Consider the following 20,111-nt stretch of genomic DNA (forward strand, 5'->3'; position numbering starts at 1 on the left):
GTCCCGCTGCAAGCGCCCCTGCAGCCAATAGGAAGCTGCGGGGGCAGTGCCTGGGGGTAGAAGCAGACGGAGGCCCCCCAGCCCGCCCTGCCTAGGAGCCCTAGGCAAGCGCTGCACCTGCCCACCCCCTCCCAGAGCCTGCACCCCCACCCCTTTCCCATGCACCCCACCCTCAAACTTCCTCCTAGAGCCTGCACCCCCACCCCCTCCTGCACCCCCACCCCTTGCTCCAGCTCAGAGCCTGCACCCAGCACCCAAACTCTGTCCCAGAGCCTGCACCCCACCCCCTTCCCAAGCACCCCACCTTCAAACTCTCTTCTAGAGCCTGCACCCCTCACCCCCTCCTACACCCCCAAACCTTCCCCCACCCCCACCCCTTGCTCCAGCTCAGAGCCTGCACCCAGCACCCAAACTCTGTCCCAGAACCTGCACCCCGCCCCCCTTCCCATGCACTCTTTCCTGCCCCCAAACACCCTCCCAGAGCCTGCACCCCTCACCCCCTCCTACACCCCCAACCCTTCCTCCAGCCCGGAGCCTGCACCCCAGATCCTCCCCATCCAAACTCCCTCCCAGAGCCCAACCTCTCACCCCTTCTGCACCCAAACTCCCTCTCAGATCCTGCACCCTGCACCCATCGTGCACCCCAATCCTCTGTCCCCAAGCAGGGCCTGCACCTCAGACCTCCTTCCCCCCACCAAAACTCCCTCTCAGAGTCTTAGGCAGGTGAGGCGTAAAGTTGGGGGGGGCGCGGGCTCTGGGTGTTCTGGGCACCACCAAAATTTCTGCAAACCTGCCTCCCCTGCGCCAGTTACCAATGGCCCCTGATGACAGATCCAATAGCAGCAGATAATCAACGAGATACAAGGATGCCCTGTGCCAGGAGGGAGGGTGGCAGAGGGCAGCTGCTGCAAAGATTCTCCTGCACCGCTGAACAGATCCTTGCTATTGGGTACTGAGGGGTGAAAGATGTGGGCAAGGCTTGAAGTGGGCTGATTCAAATTCGCTCTCAGGACAGGCGAAAAACATAGGGCCAGATTCTGATCCCTTTACTCATGATGGGTAGCACCTTAATGCACAGGTAATGCCACTGACTTCAGTAGCCTATTTGTGAGTGAAGAGACAACACTATACCAGCACAGGTATCAACTTCTGACCTCCAGAGTGCACTGGATCTGGAATGGCTTGGCACCTGTCAAAGGGCATTTGAAGAAGTTGTCCCAGTCCTGCGGGTTTGTTCTTAACAAACCCCACTTCTGACATGAGAGATGGTAATGGGAAAGTTCCATCCACAAACAGTGGATGAGATTTTCCAAAGCTCCCGCCTCACTTAGGAGCATGGAGAGGCAACCTCAAATTAAACATTTCCAAAAAATCTCAGGGGGTTTTAAACCAATCCTGTTAGTTTAGGGGTGGGACTTGTGATTTTGAACACTTGGCACTGGCCACACTGTAGTCCCAGGACCAAGAGGTCAAACTTGGAAGCCTTAGAGGTCACACAACTACGTCCATGTTTGGGCACTCAGCTACAAGCATCTTTCGGAAGTGCCGCGTTGCCCACAGCTCTGTTGCTTAGCCCTGCCGAGAAGCAGGCTGAATACTGGGCAACTCTCCAGTCAGTGAAAGTGCAGCAGAAAGGAAACTTGCTAGACCCGGCTCTTGTGCTTGTTGTAGCTAGTGCATAAGAAAGAGATTGCTCCTACAGAACCAATAAATGTGCCTTTACTGGTTGCACCAGGAACCCAGTTCCCAGCAGGGAGTAATGTTGCCTTCCTGATCTGAGCTCATCCCTTTTAAAGGGACCACGGCTCAGAGTGCAGAAGTCCATGTTCAGTGGTCAAAGCACATAACCAGGAACCGGAGCCAAGGGTCAGAGCCAAAGCTGGAAGTCAGGAATCAAAGCTGAGGCTCAGGCCTGGGTTACCTGGAGTGAGGCGAGGCAGGGCTAGGGCTAAGGCTGAGGCAGAAGCAGGGCTGGACCAAGGAAGAAGCAAGGCCGGGAACAAGCAAGCTCAGGCATCCTCACAGCCATGAGTAAATGCTTGGAACAGCCACTGAATTGCTGCTGCTGCTGGCATAAGAGCCAGTCTGCTGACACACCCACAGGGCCAGCGCTTCCATGCCTAGGGCACCAGGATTTGGGAGGGTGGCATTTTGCCACCCTCGGTGGCAATTCGGTGGAGGGGGGTCCTTCTGCACTCTGGGTCGTCGTTGGCAATTCTGCGGCGGGTCCTTCACTCACTCCGGGACCTACCGCCGAAGTGCCCCGAAGACTGGGAGCGCAGAAGGCCCCCCCCCCCGCCGCAGAATTGCCACCAATGACCGGGAGCGCAGAAGGACACCCGCCTAGGGCACCAAAAACCCTGGCGCCGCTCCTGCTCACCCAACCAGTCAGGCAGGCTTCTGCAGGCCAGCTGCACTCATTAGGCTGCTCAGAGACTGACTCTGCTGCACGCCCTGATCCTAGGCCCGAGTTGTGAAGTGCTACAGTTGAGTGCAAAAGTGAATCCCAGCTACAGTAGCAGCTTCCATAGGTGACCCAGCACTGAGCTGTCTCGTCCTTGTTTGCATGTGCTGTAGGATACAGCCACACAAAGATGTAATGAGCAAATTACTTCAAACAAAGAAACAAAACCCAGTCATTCTCTGTGCAACACACACACTGCTGCTGTCTGCTGAGATCCTGTCCATTAACCTGCCTGGGGAACTGTGGTTCCCAGCTGAGGGAACCACCCCTTCTCAGGACACTCTTTAAGCACTTATGGGCTATGAGCTTGTGCTTAGTTGCTGTCCTGAAAAGGGGTGGACTTGAGCTCATGTTTCAGGGCTTTCCAGGAGCAGGCCTATATACGACGGCTGGCAGAGCCCAGGACAAATCTGCGATAGGTAGTTAATCATTCCCGGTAGGAGGCCAGATGGATTCTGAGGCCCTGCTAGGTTATAAACAGTATGGCTATTGGAGTATATTGGAGAACAGCCTGAAAGTCAATACTCCTGTGGGCTAACTGACCAGGTTCTGTGCAGCGGGGAGGGGTGGCAGCTGTTGGAAGGCCATGCGGATAAGCATCATTAGAAGACAGACTCCACTAGCACTCAGGGATGGATCGAAGGGGTCTGACCTCATTACTGATATGTACTCCTGGAGATCCATTGCTCCATGGGACCGGCTGATTATTATTTAAAATGCTGATGTATGTACCCAGATATAGTATCAATAAGGCCGATTAATCCTCTCCAAGCCCAGCCTTCACCAGTGAAGTTGCTTCTTGTATTAAAGGCAATGGCTGCACTACAACGTTCAGTCAATCCGTGTCACGTCACTTGGGTGCCTGCACACTTGGCTCCTTGCATCGATGCTGTACATCCTCACCACGAGTCTTTGCATCGGCGTAAAACACATTTCATCACAGATAGGCATCCCAGTGTAGCACAGGCTTCAGTCTGGCTCAGGGCCTTGTGGGATATTTTTGCAGTGCTTTGTGGGACACCACTCATTCACTCAGCGAGTTTTGTGAGGTAGGAGGTCAAGTTCTCACCAGGCCGCTCTCCCTCCAATAATGTCTATTCTATCCCATAATTTTTGCACCATTTTTTAAAAACTCCCACCATCCTACACACAGCTTTTCAGTCTCTGCCATCGCTCTGGCAAAAGCATGGACCCTGCACAGCTCAGCGCAATTCACATGAGCAATGCTAACATAGGACTCACGATTCTACTGTATTTGTAGATCCTACACGACTACTACACAACAGAGGAGGAAGATACAGTGATGTTAAAGCAAAATAACTGAAAGCTGTTGGTCATAGCAACAAAAAAATGCCAGGTTGTTGCAAGCATTCGCAGAGCAGTTCCACACCGTGGAGTGCTGCTTCTGACAAATGAGCACTGCTTGGTGCCATTGCATTATAATGCAGGTTAGAGATGCCTGTGGCTGCAGAACTTTTGGATGCAGAAGGGCATATTCCTGGATCTGCCAGCCCTCTGGCACAGGGACACCAAAATCAGAGCTGCGTTGCCAGCAGAGAAGTGAGTAGCAATGACACTCTGGAAGCTTGGGATTCCAGATTGTTGCTGGTCAGTGGGCCATCAGTTTGGAATTGGAAAATCCACAATGAGGGATGTTGGAACAGTTGGTCTGTAACGTTTGCCTGTTAAGGAACTTACCATGGAAAGCAGGTCAAGTTATTTTCAGTAATGAATGTTATAAACCGGTGCAAGAAAGCCAGCCAGAGAAATGGGATTAGCCTAAACCAAACCGGACATGACGATATAATTCAAGGACTGTTGAAATGATGCATGTTAAAAACAAGACGTGGAGCCATAAGTTCACGAGCCAAAATTGGTATGTCAGATATTAGGTCTCATTGGTGGACAAAATGATGAGGGAATGGACTATTCCAGCTGCAATTCCCTTTGTGGATCTTTAAAGACAGCCTTAGGGGGTGGGGCTGGAACAGACAGAACAGATAGAGGCTACTGGAGTGAGTTTCGCCATTATGGCTGCCACCCCCACTGTTTCTGGGTCCCCAGACTCTCTTTGTCCTAACCTTGAGGGATGTCTTGATCAGATCACGCCAGAGAGAGGAATCCAGATGACATTGACACCCCTACCGGTTCCTGCTGCATCCTAACCACCACCTGGGATGAAATGGGACGAGACTTTAACAGCAGCTCCAACTCACCGCAACTGACGTCTTTTCCCCAAGGAGACCATTATTTAATACCATCTCAGAGCCTGTCAAACCTGGAGCAGGAGGTTCCTTCTAAAAACTCTACTCCTGGGGAGTTCTGCAGTACTGCGCAATGCAGAATTGTGCAGAAATTAATATGCACGCAGAATTTCCTTTCCCCGCACAGAAGTGGGCTACAGTGCTGCTAGGGCGGCTGAGGTCTCTGTTTACTAAACCTGTTTTAATGTTGGACAGTGACTGGGTTGGACAGTGACTGCTGTAGCCCATGTATTCCACCCAAATTAATACAACAGGGCCATCGTCAGCCAAATGTATAAACCAACTAATTGCCTCTTGCTGTGCAGGTTTGTGACGCTCTGTAATGTGCAGGAAATAGTGGCGGCTTTGCAGCAGCAGATTACGGAATTGCAGTGGGACAATAGATGGTACCTATCTCCTTATTCTGGCATCATGCCACCTTGCCCCAGAGTAGATCAACAGAAAGGGAGACTTTTCTATGGTAGTCTAAGCGCTGGTGCTCACCAGGGATGCTTCATGGCTATGGCTTGTGGCAGGTACATGATCCTTGCACCTTCTAGGGTGCGAGATTGTTCAGAAAGCTGCAAGCAGCAACATTCTTCCCCAGCTGGCACATTCAGACTAGCAATGATGAAATGCCATTGGTGGGGACCCAGACTAGCCCTCGTTCATGAAGCCCTGCACTGGCCCACTCAAAGGTGCCAAGGAAAGATTCTCCTGTGGTCGCCTCAGGGGCAGGCTGAATATGCTTGTGGTAGCTTGAAGGGTCACTGGTGATGTTTGCTCAGTTAATAGGATCTCAGAAAGGCCTCTGTGTTGTGTCCTGCACTGTAGTTGTGAGGCAAAAAGGAGCGGGGGAAGCTACCACCACAGTGGAGGAACAAGGTGGCTTGGCTGTCTGCTAGGCTATTGGAAGAGCTTACTGTGGAGCCAGGCACATTAGTTTGTCTAACGCTTTGTGAAACAGCGTTCCAGGGTGTGTTACTGCCTCCTGCTTCAAAATGGGCAATGCTTGAGTTAGCTTTTGCAAGAGGTTGATTATTACCTCCTGTTATACATTGTGTAATGTTTGCTGTACAGTCAAAAAGATTCTCAGTTTCCAACAATAAAACTTTATTATGTGCAAAGAAATAGCACAAGGGCAAAACACAAGGGTAAAGACAGTCTAGCGACAGCGTTAAAGGAGGACCATACTTTAAAATCCCCACTCACGGATGACTCGCGCCTCCCCCCACTGGGGCGGGGGAGGGGTTACAATCTAAAGGGGAGGACACATGAATGCCCTATGTGTCTTCTCTGCCTCGTGACCCCCCTCACTCCAGCCCTGCACCCGGTCTTGCACCCTGCCTGGGGCCACCATACTCTCCCCGCCCCGTTACCTGGGGTGGGGGGAGGGTTGTCCTTCTCCCACTGTGCCTCCCACCTGGCACATTCAGCCATTCTCCCTGGCAGCTGGGCCTGGGCAGGGAGCCGGATGGAGCCGCTTCTCATACTGACTGAAGCTGGCCACTCTGGGTTGATGCTCTGTGCAGCACAGCAGCTGCCTGGGAGAGCCTGGATGGGGAGGTGGTGGTGATGGGCCTGAGGACAGGGGCTGAGTGTGACGTTATGAGTGTAATATAATATCTCATTGAAAGATGACAGGGCCAGAAAGAGTTAATTAACTGACCTGACCCATGGGTGAACCTTAAGGACTGGTTAGGAAGATATGTAAATGAACAGAGCTTTGAAATGCAAGTCTGCATTGTTAGAGGTAGAAGGGGAGGTGTTTGCTCAGGTCTTGTGATGTAAGCAAACAAGTCTTGTCTATTGTTATAGTTTTAATTCAAAGATCCCGTTTTGGGGTTTGTCTGCCCCGTTTTGTTTGCAGTTCACCCTGATTGAGTGACCTCAGCTGGCTCCCACGGGCAGCTCCGTCACAGCTTTTCTTCTCTCTCATCAGCCTCCTTCTTTCTTTCAGCAGCCTCTTCCTCCAGTGGGGCCAAGGCTTGCTTCTCTTTCATTCGAATTTCTGCCAGTTTTTGCTCATATTCAAACTGCAGGCTGTCCATCAGGGCTTGCAGATTCTGGCTCATGGTCACTGATCTTTCTACCAACCAAACTCTTAATACCAAAATTCCAATTTGGATAGCGTGAGGTTCTGACCCAAAGCTTAATTGACCTGGTTCTATGGATCCTGCCGACTACGCCACTGTGACGGTGCTGCCCGTGGGAGCCAGCTGAGGTCACTCAATCAGGGTGAACTGCAAACAAAACGAGGCAGACAAACTCCAAACGCTGGTGGTTATTCCAACACTTAGATTTACCAAGCCAGCACAAAACAGCTTCTATAGTACCTCACTGTTTACTTAGAAGTCCAAATCATGCAGGTACCTTAAAGTGCCCAGCCTCAGGCCTCCGTCCAGACCACCTGTCAGATATGATGATGATTCCTGAAAATCTTCATCATATAAAAGAAAAGATTCTTCCAATCCCATAGGATCAGCCACATACCCAGGTCCAATTATAACTTAGATCTTACCCAAAATACATGCTATAGCCAATTCTTATTAACTAAGCTAAAATTTATTAGAAAAGAAAAGAGAGAGTGTTGGTTAAAAGATCTGTTAGGTAATAAAGCAAGTCCTCACTTACCTCTCCAGCACCCGAGTTCGTGCGGAGTTGGTATGGGGCACACAATTCTGTCAGAGACCAGACACCAATGCGTTGATCAACGGGCTCACACTATCCTTAGCTCTCAAAGCTTTAGATTAAGTGTGGCCCCTTTATTAGGGGTGAGCATCAATATTTATACACAGAAGTAAACAAAGTGATTAACAAAAGATAATGGTCATGCATAATCAATCAAGATTTTACAGGAAAAGCAAGTTTAACAAGTAAATGCATAGAGATAAAGGCTAATGGCTACTTGAGAAAGGGGGTGTCATGAGTAGTTTGCAGGTCAGTGCTTTGTTCGATAAAGGGTTCAGAAAGGATTATGCAGAGACGGCCAGTCTGGGTGTGTTTTGGCTCCCCAAAGTTCACCAAAAGTTTAGACCCAACATTCCTCCATTTGTAGCTTTGAGATAACTATTAATCAAAAAGCTACACCCTATTTCAAGATCTCAAGGGCCGCTTGGCAATTTCAGCCTGGGCCAATTCGAAGAGAGTAAGGCTTTTAGCTGAAGTGGGAAAAGAATAAACTGACTTACATGAGTTTATGAGGGAGGGGACACACTGAATACAGCAACACAGTATTATAAGGACTACTATGGCCCCAACAACACCCACCAAGAGGTTTTTAACCCACCCAAGTCCGGGCAGCCAATTCCATAAGGCTCCCCACCAATCATAAGGTGGCTGGCCAGAGGAGTAGTTTTTAGCCATTTCCCTTAGGTGTTTGGTACGTTGAAAAGTGTCAGAGTAGGTGTCATTTACAAAAACACAGCATTCTTCATTTATGAGGGCGCAAGTTCCTCCCTGGGCTGCTAACATCATATCTAAAGCCATTCTGTTTTGCAAAGCTAACTGGCGCAGCTGGGACATTTCCCCGGCCTGATTTTCAAATAGGGTTGCAGTTTCATTTGTCAAAGATTCTAATAGTCCCTGTAGGCGGATGATAGCACCCTTCAAGCTAGTGTGACCAGCCCACCGCTGCCAGGACAAACCATCACGGAGATTAATATCTCTGTCAGTTTCACGGATGTTACGAACGTGGGGAAAATGAGGGGGAGTGAGGGAGATGCGAGAAGGCGGTGCTAGCCATGCCAAATAACATGACCCTGCCCAATCAGGGGAGAGAAAATAATAAGCCTTGGGCCCGCACACCCAGTATGTTCCATATAATGCATTTTGGGTATTCCATTTCTCAAAGTAGGAGGTAACCCACCACCCGTTGTACCACTGTTCCCCTGGTAACGCAGAGGGGTCGTTGTGTGAACTGCAGAGGCACAATTTGGTAGTGTTGTCTTCAAAGGGCAGTGTAGTACTGCTTGAGCAGTTGTAGAAGGCAATTGTGTATCCTTTAACAATTAGTTGGACACCCTCGAGATCTGAGCAGGGCTTTTTAAAAACTGACTCTGAAAACCTGCCCCTCCATGAAAAAGTTGAAAAGGTTGGATTGGGGTGAGGGATCCACATATGGGATAAGTGGGATGCGCAAGGCTTGAAGCCAAGATTTTTACTAAAGGCGGTGCCATTAAAATATATGTTGCATTTACTTGTTCCCACAAAAGTTGACCCTTTTTCTTTAACAAAACACAGTGATCCTGTTTGATTGGTTACCCTGAGATATTTGTTAATTGGCACTCCTGTTTTGTCCCATGTAAGATTGGGTTGGACTGGATCTTTTATTCTAGTCGGTGGCATCCAAGTCATATTAGCAGTGGTTAGGGGAATGGGTGTGAAGGGGAGTCCCTGTGCTGCATTTACTGGAAATTGAGTACATACCCAGCAATCACTTCTATTTCCTAAAATACGAGTTTTAACCTCGTGGGAATATCTAATAAAAGCATTATCTTCATAAGCAGAAAATAAACTAAAAAAGCATAAAAAAAAACATACAGTTGTCAGAATAAAGGGTCCTCTCATTTTTTTCGAGTCAATTTAAGTCTAATGTCTGAGAGAGGTAAGCTGGTCCACTGGTCGAAGGCAGTGTCCTCAGTGGTGACAAGAGCTGCTGGTCCGTCACTGTGGTCCACTACGGCTGGCTTGACGTGGGAGTGGTGGATCCAAGATTTGCGTCCTTCCAGGAACACTGCAGTCTGGGTTGTCAAAAGAACCTGGTGGGGTCCAGTAAACCTTGGCTGGAGGGTGTCGTCACGAACGAACTTTTTGGCCCAGACGAAGTCCCCTGGTTGGAACGGGTGGATTTGTTCCTCCAGCGGCACGGTCTGGGAAAACTGCGAGGCTTTCCAAAGGGTACGAAGGCGAGCCTGTAGGGAGAGAAACTGACACGCGGTCATATGATCCCCTCCCAATAGTGAAACATCAGCACGTGGTAGCGCCCCGCCTTTGAAAGGGGGGTGTCCATAGAGCAGTTCAAAGGGGGATAATCCCAATGCGCGGGTTGGGCGAGTACGAAGGTGAAACAGGACCAAGGGAAGTACCTGAGGCCACTTTAATCCTGTTTCCTGACAGTATTTAGCCAATGTAAACTTAAGTTCCCTATTCATACGCTCAACTTTCCCGCTAGACTGGGGGTGGTAGGGTGTATGAAAGGAGTGTGAAATGCCCAGTCCTTGTTCTAAACGGCCAAGGACATGACCAGTAAAGTGAGGTCCGCGATCTGAGTCGAGCACAAGAGGGATGCCAAAACGGGGTACAATGTTTCTAAGGAGAATTTTTGCCACTGTGGCAGCAGTACAATTAGCAGTAGGAAAAGCTTTGACCCAGGAAGTTAGAGGGCAAACCAAAACAAGGAGGTGCTTTTTTCCAAAAGCCTTTGGCATATTTGCAAAGTCAATTTGAAGATGTTGAAATGGAGCAGCAGGCGGAGGTTTTCCACCCTTAATTTTGTTAAGAGGTAGAGCAGGTCCATTACGCTGACATGTGCTGCATGCTTTCACTATTGATAGGCAATAGGGTTGAATGCCTGGAGCATACCAAAAGCGAGCGATGGTGTTCACGAGGGCATGCGTGCCGTAGTGACCCCCTTTATCATGGTGCCAGCGAACTGCCACGGGGTATGTGGAGCGAGGGAGGCAGGCTCGGCCATCTGGCATAAGCCAGGTCCCTTTGACCAGAGTGGCCCCGAGGCTTTCCCACGATTGTAGTTCAGCAGCGGGTACTGGTACGGGGTGCGGTGGAGTAAAGGAGGAGGTTGCAATAGCCAATGTGGGCATGGCTAAAGGTAAGGTGGCAGCCTTCTTGGCGGAGGCGTCAGCCAGGGCATTCCCACGGGTAACGGGGCTACTATCTTTAGTATGGGCCCGGCAGTGAACTACAGCCAGGACAGAGGGTTTTTGGAGGGCGTCCAAAAGCTTGTGGATGAGGGGGAGGTGCTGAATGGGTTTACCGGCAGCTGTCTGGAAACCTCGAAACTTCCAGAGGTGGATATGACAATGCACAACTCCAAAAGCATATTTGCTATCAGTAAAAATGGTAACGGTCTTACCAGCGGCCAACTGGCAAGCTCGGGCCAGGGCATAGAGTTCAGCGGCTTGGGCTCCCCAGTTGCCTGGCAGTGAGGCGGCCTCTTGAATGTCCCATTCAGAGGTGACAGCATAACCAGTGAAACGCTTGCCATCAACATAGAAGGAGCTTCCGTCCGAGAAGAGGATGCAATCGGGGTTGTCCAGTGGCACGTCAAACAGGTTGTCTCTTATCTGTAAGATGCTGTAAACTACTTCCACACAGTCGTGCTGATCCTGGAGGACTGGCAGGTTAAGAAGCAAGGTAGCTGGATTAAGGGGTCCACACCTTTCAAAAATTAGGTTAGTGTCTTCTAAGAGTTCGGCCTCTAGCTGTTGCTGACGATGGGCCGAAAAGACTTGGGTTGTGCCCCTACGCAGAAGGGCTGACAAGGCATGAGAGGTCCAAACCGTGGTAAAATGACCCAGGGTTAGGCTCTTTGCCTTTGTGACCAGCAGGGCAGCTGCTGCCAGAGTCCGGGTGCAGGATGGGGTTCCCTGAGCGACAGGGTCGATTTGCTGAGAGTAAAAAGCAAGCGGGAAATGGGGGGGCCCGCTCAGCTGGGTAAGGACACCACTAGCAATTCCGCCCCTCTTGTGGACAAAAAGGTGAAAGGGTTTGCTGTAATTGGGGGGGCGGAGAGACATGGAGGAGGCCACACTGTCCTTGAGTAACTGAAAGGCTTGAATAGTGTCCGGGGACCACTGCAAAGGGTCAGGAGCAAGGTTAGCAGTGAGTCGGTGGAGCGGTTTGCTTAACTCCCCGCAGGACGGCAACCAGGGGCGACAGAAGCCAATTAATCCTAAGAAACCTCGAAGTTGTTTCTTGGTGTTCGGTAGAGGGCAGTTTTGAATAGTCTTTATGCGGGCTGGGTCCATCTGTCTTCCCTCTGGGGTTAACAGGAAGCCCAGATATCGGACCTTCTGTGAGACCCACTGAATCTTTTTAGGGTCTACCTTGTGGCCTCTGGTGTGTAGGTATAATAAAAGTGCCTTACCATCGATGCGGAGGGCAGCTTCTTCGCGATTACCTAATAGGATGTCATCTACGTATAGGACCAGTGTGGATCCCTGCGGACTGGTGAAACCTTCCAAGTCGTGGCGGAGGCACTGGCTGAAAATCGTGGGGCTGTCTCTGTAGCCTTGAGGAAGTCGTTGCCAGACATAACTTTGTCCTTCCCAGGTGAAACCAAAGAGATACTGAGAGTCTGGGTGCACAGGAATGCTGAAAAAAGCTGATTTTAAGTCAATAACAGTGAACCACTCAGCATCCCAGGGGATTTGGCTGATGATAGTAGCTGGGTCAGGAACTACTGCATGAAGAGGGACAACATACTGATTAACAACTCGTAGATCCTGTACAAAGCGCCAACGAACAGGGTCTCCGTCCTTTTTAGGAGGCTTTTTGACAGGCAGTATAGGGGTGTTACAGGGAGTGCGCTGAGGGCGGACTAGCTTTTGTGCAATGAATCCCTCGATAATGGGGCGGATGCCCTCCCGGGCTTCCAGCGACAGGGGGTATTGAGGGACTGACGGGGGGGTTAAGGAAGGCTTCACCTGAATCCTTACGGGCTCTGCCGAAAGGAGCAGGCCAACATTAGTGTCAGAAATTCCCCAGAGGGTTGAAGGCAAGTCAGTGAGGTCAGGGGAGAGAGAGGGGGGTGTTTCCCAATTACCCTGAGTAGGGGCCGAATCTCCTAACACTGTTATCAATAATCCTACCCCTTCAGGAGTGCAGGTTAAAGTAGCCTCAAGCTTACAGAGTAAATCCCGGCCCATGAAAGGGATCGGACAAGCTGGGGAAAAAAGAAAACGGTGAGGAAAACATTTATCAGCATAAATAACATTCAAAGGCAAAGTGAGTCCCAGAGACTGTGGGTTGCCCTTCACCCCAGTCGCAGTTTTAACCTCAGAGGATAGCCAGGGAGAGGGGGCATGATTTAAAAGAGAGAAAGTAGCCCCAGTATCAATGAGGAAAGAGACAGGCAGTCCCTGGACTGAAAGGGTTAAACGAGGCTCTTTGCTGGGAGGGGAGAAAGTGAGAAAGGAGCCGGCTAAAGACATTAAGGAAATAAGACCATCACATTGTTTGCCTTCGCCCCCGGGGTACCGTCATTGAGGAGGCTGAGTTTGCTGCGGCTGCTGCTGTTTCCCGTAGTTGATCCAGGCCTGGGGAATGGGCTGAGCTGGTGGTGCAGGGGTGTATTCCTCACTTGTGTAAGCATCTGCGGATGCAACCAGACCCTCTGGGCGTCCCCAGGGGCATTCACGTTTAAAGTGACCGGGCTGTCCGCACTGAAAACAATTTCCTGATGGCTGGGGTCGCCAGGACCCTCTTCCCCGAGCACCCTGGAATCCCCTGCCACGGCCACGGCCTTTGCCTCGAACACCGCCGTGAAAAGCTAAAGCCATCAGCTTATATTCTTCCTTTTTCTCTTTCTTTCTCCCAGGCAAAATCAGCTACGTCCAACACTGAAGTGACTGACTCACCTCCCCAACCAGGGCGAAACTTTAAGAAGTAATCCCTTACAGGGGGCACCGACTGATTCACAAAAAATGAAATAAGAGTAGGGTGGTCTGCTTCTCTCTCAGGATCCATCTGAGTGAACATTCGGGCCCCCTCCAATAGCCTCGACAAGAACTTTCTGGGCGGCTCATCAGATTCCTGCCGAATCTGCATGAACTTAGCCTGATTAGGCGAGCGGCGAGCCATTTCCTTGAGTCTCTCTAACAATCGCTCTCGATCTGTTCGCAGCTGAGTCAGCCTTGGCTGAGTCCAGTCTAGGGGATTCCAGCCAGCGGCCAGATCCCGCCTATCCATCCAAGTACGATTAGCTGCATTGCTATCTCCCCATGTCCTTTCTGCCATCCACAATCTACTACGTTCCTCTCCGGTCAAAACTCTACTTAACAACTGATCCACATCCGTATAAGTAGGATTATAACTTAAAAACAATCTTTCTAGAAGTTCTATGATCTTTCGGGGATTTTCCCCAAAAGACCCTGACAACTGTCCCCACTCTTTCAAGTCCCATTCTAGCCATCCTTTATATTCCACAATATTAGCATGTTGTAACCGTCCATCATTGCCCATATAAGGTTGATCGTGCACCTGTAAAGGCATCTCTCTAACTATACTTTTATTACTCGCAAGAGATTTGACGGGGACATCCTCTGGGCTATCCTCAGGGGGGGGGCATGCACCCTGCCGTACCTGCTTGGACATTAGCCTAGTAACTACTCCTCCTGAGGTTTGCCCCTCCATTTCCTCCTCATCCTTCTGCAGAAATTTCAATTTGGGATTCTGCAGATTCCCCTCTGCTACATGGAGAGAGTCCCCCTGCGGAGGAATAGGGGCAGGTGCAGAGGGGACCAGCTGACGAGTCAAAACACGCCGTGGTCTACACCCTTCATCGAAATAACCTGGAGGGGGTTCACTCTCGGGAGAGTACCTGACTGCCATAATTTTTAAAGATTTCCACAGCTCTGCTGCTGTGTCCCAACAAAACCAGTAACATAACTGTCCCGGATGGTCTTTTTCGATCTGGCTCTTTACTCCTCTTAAGGCAGCCTGTTCGAAAGAGCCATACGAAGGCCACCTCATCTCCGGGTCGGCCAATACCGCGGTATACCCAGTCCAATTCCTTACACATAGTGTGTACAACTTCCTAGACATTCCTGTCTGTACTGGGAGTTTCCCTTTGTTCCATAACTTATTTACAATCCCCAACGGACTCTCAAGAGGCACGCTAGTCCCTTGACCCATGGTGTCTGACAGGAGCCCTCCAACTGGCGTTTACCCTGCTGTCCAATACACGACCCCTCAATATTGAATTGGCTGGGAGAAATCTCCTGTGGCGCCTTGCCAATTCATATATGAGTGGTCTGACCACTGGACAGAGGTACCGCACCAGAAGGAATCCCGGACGAGCCCCCAAATTGTTAGGTAATAAAGCAAGTCCTCACTTACCTCTCCAGCACCCGAGTTCGTGCGGAGTTGGTATGGGGCACACAATTCTGTCAGAGACCAGACACCAATGCGTTGATCAACGGGCTCACACTATCCTTAGCTCTCAAAGCTTTAGATTAAGTGTGGCCCCTTTATTAGGGGTGAGCATCAATATTTATACACAGAAGTAAACAAAGTGATTAACAAAAGATAATGGTCATGCATAATCAATCAAGATTTTACAGGAAAAGCAAGTTTAACAAGTAAATGCATAGAGATAAAGGCTAATGGCTACTTGAGAAAGGGGGTGTCATGAGTAGTTTGCAGGTCAGTGCTTTGTTCGATAAAGGGTTCAGAAAGGATTATGCAGAGACGGCCAGTCTGGGTGTGTTTTGGCTCCCCAAAGTTCACCAAAAGTTTAGACCCAACAATCAATACACATACAGACTTGAATTCAATTTTTGAGTTTCAGATACATAGTAGAGGTGAGCTTGTAGTAGCCAAAAGTCCTTTTGGAAATAGTCCATAGGTTATAGTCCAATGTCCATATTCAGGGAGGCTCCAATCAATGGCTGGGGATCTCAATCCTTGTGGCTTAAGGTTTCCCCCTCTTGAAACCCAAAGCAGATTTGAGATGAAGAAGGATCGTGTCCCAAGCTTCTTATACATTTCCAGCAGCCTTTCGGCCTGAGAAAACAATAGGCTTAACTCCTTCTCCCAAACATCCTGGCAATTAGCACAGAGTAATTTATCCATTAAACAGTTCAGATACAGGTTACCACAACCTTCACAGAGACACATAGACAATAATACTATTTCACTCAAGTGTCATCTTAAATGTTAATATTCCTTTTTTGATCTTTGAATTAAAACTATAACAATAGACAAGACTTGTTTGCTTACATCACAAGACCTGAGCAAACACCTACCCTTCTACCTCTAACAATGCAGACTTGCATTTCAAAGCTCTATTCATTTACATATCTTCCTAACCAGTCCTTAAGGTTCACCCATGGGTCAGGTCAGTTAATTAACTCTTTCTGGCCCTGTCATCTTTCAATGAGATATTATATTACACTCATAACGTCACACCAAGTGAGCCAGAAACATGGGGGGGGGGGGCGAGGACTCTGGCTTACTTGGCCCCTGTCCCCAGCAACCAGGCCCAGGCTGGGTGTGGGCTGTCGTCACCACGTCCCCAGCCAGGCTCTCCCAGGCAGCCACTGCACTGCACAGAGCAGCTGGTGTGAGAAGTGGCTGGCCTTGCCCTTTCAGCTCCCCGCCCAGGCCTGGGTGCCAGGAACAGAGGCCAAATGTGCCAGATGGCAGGTGAAGTGGGAGAAGGACAGAGACCCTTTCCCTCCCCACTACCAGGCCAAGCAGAAATCTGGGGCTGGGGAGTGGGAGCACTTGACACCACATGCTCCCCCTACATCTCCATCTACAAAATGGAATGAAACAAGTATTGGCTGATCTTGTGGTTTTCACATCTATGTAGCTGTGAGTCTTATTTTCCCTCCATCGTGGAGTGGTCTGGTGTACAGCTGTGCCTGTGATACCACCTGACGTGTTGGGGGTTTATGGAGGAGTGACCATGGAGTCTCTAAGACCTGGAAAGACTGTTGTGGCAGTGTTCTTTGGGCATGTAGGTCAATGCTCTGCAATGGTCAGGTTTGATGGCTTGGTGCATTTCCCAATGAGCCTTTCAGTCCTTTTCCCTCTCCTGCAACAGCTGATTCCTCCATTCTCAGTGCTTCTCCATGGTCTCAGTCCTGTGGCCTCTTCAAGCCCTGTGTTCCCAGTCTGAAGCTGTAGAGGATAGTAGGAGTTGGCTGACCATATCCCTTCTGTTCTTCTTTCTCCATTCTGCAGGTAGGGAGGGACGCCTATCAAGGCCACCACACCAAAGGCTACTGATTGAGACAGATACAGCATTAGTTTTACAGTCCCAGAGAGGGAAGTCAGGTCTCAAAGGCCCTTGCATGAGTCCTATAGACAGCTTTTCCTAGGCTAGGCTCACGGTCACTTTAGTTTGGAGTGCTTTGATACAGCACCACTCCCAGCTCAAGCCATAGCAATATGGCCACCTCTACTGGTGGGGAGGAGGGGGTGTTCTCAGGCATGGAACCTTCAGAAGCTGGGTATAGGGCAAGTGCAGTGAATACTAACTGACAACTGTCGCACGTAGTGGTGATCTTGGCTGAGGGTGACAAAGGCACAGAGAACCCAGCTGCCACTGGGGTCCTGAAGCTGCCCTAGCCCCTATGCTGCTAGCCCATTGCAGTGGTGCCAGCTGAATGCATTGCAGAATGGTGCGGGAAAGTCTATTGGTGGGGGGACGACATTTCAGAGGGAGAGAATTTCAGAGTATTTCCATAAAAATTCCAGCAGTCTCCCTCAAAAAGACAAAAGGGCTGTCCCTCTTCACGTGATCAGTGGACCCTACATGGCCTGTCAGTGCCCAGCCCAACAAGACAAAGAATTGAGAAGCGGACCCTGACCCTCTGTTTCTTCTATCTGTCCAAGCACAAGACACTAACCAACGTGGGTGCGTAACTGGACTTCCTGCTCTCTTTTGGAATGGATTCTAGGTTGCCTAGGGAAGTTCTGGAATCTCCATCACTGGAGATTTTTAAGAGCAGGTTAGACAAATACCTGTCAGGGATGCTCTAGATAAAACTTGGTCCTGCCAGGAGTGCAGGCGACTGGACTAGAGATCTCTCGAGATCCCTTCTAGTCCTACAGTTCTATGGTTCTCTACAAATTTTAATTTCTAACACACTAGTAAGTGAGTCAGTCAAACAGTGAGTGCCTTTGTTCTCTAAAGCTGCGGATAGATGGTGAAGGGCAGTGCGGACGGGGGAGCAGTAGGGAAGTGAAATTTCAGGCAAACAAAAACGAGAGGAAGTCACTATAAGGATTAATTCAGGCACAAGCTTACCCCAAGCTCCCTTTAGCTTTATCAGCTGGCTCATCTGCTGTCACCTGGTGGAGCAGGCCTGACTCCAGAGGAATTTCAAACAGCTCCCGGCTTGCATCATGGTTTGAATCTCCTGCCACATGCCTCCCTGCCCCCCCGCATTCTAAGCCCAGTTGTACATGGGGTGCTAATGGAATCCCTGCCAAGTCTGGCAGGCGGTTAGTCATAAAAGGAACAGCTCCGTAGGGATGATGGAGGTTACAAGAGAACTAGCACACACAGCCAGGTTACAAAAACAGGAACCTTACTGAACCCAATCTTCTTGGAATGGCTGGGGAGTTTGCTACTATTTACAAGTTATACAGCAAACAAAATGCTGCAGCAGAAGACTTTTAATAAGGGAGCTTCTGAAGAGCCTTAGATCTCCCAGCGATCTCAAAGGATCAAGCCTTGGGTTTATTACAGCGAAGGAACTTGGTGAAGTGAAGAGGACGACAGAGTACCAGGCCCAGGTGGGCTTGGAGCAAAGGTCTCGAGATTGTTTGGCAAATTTTACTCCTGGGTGAATTCTGCATCATTGCACATGTGCAGAATTCATGTCCCCTGCAGATTTCTTTGTTTCCCTGCAGAAAAATGACACCTTATGGAAAAGCAAAGGGAAGCTGCAAGAGTGGTTATGCACCCCTCCCCGGAAGCACAGGCAGGCTGGCTCGGGTGCCTAGAGCAGCCAGTAGAGACATAAATCACCGCCAGTGGTGGGCAGTCATGCAAGTGAGAATGAGAGAGAGAGAGACTTCAGGGTGTTTCTGAGGAGGTAGGCATGGGCCAGGCTCTGTCCCCTCAGGCAGAGCAGAACATAGCAGCCTGACTGCTTAGTGAATTGTTCCCATTGCCTTTGTGAAAGTTTTAAGGCTCTTTCACATTGTTAGCGGGGTATTAAGGACAGTATGGCCTTATAAATGCTTATGGTGTTTTCATTATTAGAACTGGTCTAAATTTTTGTACTGAAGAAAATTCCTATCAAAATGTACTCCATGAGCTGTTTGCTACTGACCTTTCTGGAGATGGTCAGTAGCCAATATAATTTGTTAGTTTGTGTCTCCAGCCCTCACTTGCTCTCTGGTTGCCTATGATGTAACACTGAGCATATGGCTGCATATATTTGTTGACTAATAACTAGAAATAAAGGGTCAAACCTAGCTACATTACTATTAGGCAAGGGGAGTGGGGGATTTCCTCCAATGCTCCCCACTCCTATTCTACATCCACTGAATTATAGTTTAAATAAAATTACTAAAATAATTTAAACCAGAGTGATTATATTGCATTATTCTGACAAATAAAATATACAGAATTTTGCAGAATTTTAAAATATTGTGTGAAGAATTTTTATTTTTTGACACAGAAATCGCCCAGGAAGGGGAATTGGGGGAAGGGATAGCTCAGTGGTTTGAGCATTGGCCTGCTAAACCCAGCTTGTGAATTCAATCCTTGAGGGGGCCATTTGGGGAACTGAAGTAAAAGTCTGGGGATTGGTCCTGCTTTGAGCAGAGGGTTGGACTAGATGACCTCCTGAGGTCCCTGCCAACCCTATGATTCTAGGAGTAAGTTTTACACCTCTGCTGAGCACATACTGGAAAAAAACTGAGCTATCTGAATCCTGGCTTGTTGCTCACTAAAGCCTTTCCTCCGTGTGGCTTGTGTTGCTCTTTTTGTGATATAGAGGATCATTCATCAGAATTGCTTGTAGCAATTTTGACCTCCTGGGATCAGCAGGATTTATTGTGGACCGACAAGGCTCTGGTGCTGTGAAAAGGAGGCTAAAGGTCTCTCTCCGCTTTCACAATGACAGCCTAGCTGACTGTCCAGTGCTAGCAGAAATCCATGATAAGGCAGCATTGGATGGAATTAACTGGGACTATACATATTTAAGATAATGTCCTGCATCTCAGTGAGACGTTATGGCCCAGTCATAGTGGATACGGCACTGGATTGGGAGATAGGCAGCCTATGTTCTATTTCAGGCTAGCTGTGTGACCCTGAGCACATCCCTTCCTCCCCTCTGTTCCTGCCCTTTTTTTTTTTGCATGTCTTGCAGTGGTTCTCAAACTTTTGTATTGGCCATCCCTTTCCACCCTGCCAGTAGCCAGCGCAGAACTCCTTTCAGAGCCTCACAGCTCTGACAGCAGCGCCGCCGCCAGCAGCAGCGCAGAAGTAAGCGTAGCAATGGGATGCTAAGTCTGCTGTGAAAAGTGATATTGACAAAGTTTCTTCATAACCTGCACCCCTGGAGAACCTCCGGGAAGCCTCCTAGTTTGCACATCACTGGCCCCACTTCAGCTCCTATACTGGGAAGAGTCTGGTGCTGTCCCTGACTCACAACTCCCCCATGTAATAACCTCGCAACCCCCTGAGGGGTCATGAC

Source organism: Gopherus flavomarginatus, chromosome 14 (genome assembly GCF_025201925.1).
Source record: "Gopherus flavomarginatus isolate rGopFla2 chromosome 14, rGopFla2.mat.asm, whole genome shotgun sequence".
Classification (NCBI taxonomy): domain Eukaryota; kingdom Metazoa; phylum Chordata; order Testudines; family Testudinidae; genus Gopherus; species Gopherus flavomarginatus.